The sequence below is a fragment of the Primulina eburnea genome, chromosome 4 (assembly GCF_022965805.1).
Source record: "Primulina eburnea isolate SZY01 chromosome 4, ASM2296580v1, whole genome shotgun sequence".
Taxonomy (NCBI): Eukaryota; Viridiplantae; Streptophyta; class Magnoliopsida; order Lamiales; family Gesneriaceae; genus Primulina; species Primulina eburnea.
Genome location: NC_133104.1, coordinates 32976684 through 32978264, shown reverse-complemented (window position 1 = coordinate 32978264; position 1581 = coordinate 32976684).

The window sequence follows — 1581 nt, the reverse complement described above, 5'->3', positions numbered from 1 at the left end:
ACAGTGCGAGCTTTATTCTTGCTGGGAGTAGTTGGCAGAGATGGTCGAATAGGAGCAGCAGACTCCTCAGAAACTGTCTTATCAGAATCAGTGGAGATTACCACCCTCTTTCTTTTAATTTTCTTCTGAGGTGCTAGAGCCTCAGCTTGAGCATCTCCCACTTCCTTTTTCAAAGCAATAAACTCAGCCACGGTTGGCTTTGGTCTCAACGCAAGCACATTATCAGCATCTGCCATTGTGACGTGCAAGGCGTCCAAATCAGAAGTAAGAGCAAAACCAGCATCCTTAAGCATTTGACTGATCTGCACAGCGAAACCAGAACTCCTCCTAACCACCATTTCCTTCATTATTTTGAATAGAAAACGTCTCCAATCCACCTTATCTCCAGAAGTGATGGCAACCATCACTTAACTTTTTCTTTTGTTAGCCGATCGAACGTTCCGGCTTTCACTAACAGTGCTTTGGCAACAATATCAGTAAGTACTTGAAATTCCATCTTCAACAGCTTCTTGAAAGAGGATGGAGACAGTTCTTCTCCAGAAGCTGAGAAATTCAGTAGAGCAGTAGACATTTCCTCATTGGAAATTTCATAAAGTTCATTGATCCCTGAAAAAGGGAGAAAGAAAGTCGATCCAAGCAAAGCAGCATCGATAGAAATAGACGCATCACCTTGGGAAAACAAAATTTTCCCTTCTTCCACAGTCGCCTTAGCATAAAACTCCAGAAGGGCAGTTTTGTATATTACAGCAGGTGCTTCTAAGAATTTTCTGAGTCCTGATTTCTCAATAGCTTGGAACATCTTGAGAAGATTCTCATCCTTGATAGTAAGGACGGATGCAAAGTTAACTTGGTGAGCATTCAAGGTGTAAGCTCCGGCCATTTCTGTAAGTAAAGAGGATTCGATGAGAAGATGAGTACAAGAGAAAGCAGTAGTCGATAATCAAAATACTGGAAGCGTAAAAGTGAAAGGAGATGAGAGAGGCGGTTAAAATTCAAAAATGTAGAGTCGTCAGTGAAACATAAGGACACGTGTCAATGTGTTTACGGCTGAGTATTTGAAAAGTTAAATAGATGGTGTCAGCAAAATTAATGATTTTTAAATAAATTTGAAAAGAGCGGGCTGTCCAATTGGTTACTGAAAATAATCAGAAGAAGATTTGTCGATTTATGATAACGTCTGCTGGAAGTTTCAAGGTACTGAGATATTTTTAGTACTTTGATAAAATCAGTAGACACATTGTTTTATCGAAAAGACAAACATTCTATCTATTACTGAATAAAGCGCGAAAATCTTAGTTTGACTAAGATACTGTTCCCCATAAATCAATGCAACTAATAAATGCGAAGATACAATTTCTGAGGAAAATATAGATGAATCTTGTTATTCTTGTAGTCAGATAGACGTCTTTTCAGCTTCCCGAGACTCTATATAAATACCTGCAAATTCACAAACTAAGTCATTTAAACTTTTCATTATTAAGTTAAAACAAATGAGTAGTTTAAGCGATCTCTCGGAGTTTTCTCTAGAGTCAGAATCAGCATAGGAATTCCAAAGACAACTTCCAGTCTCTCGTAAACAGA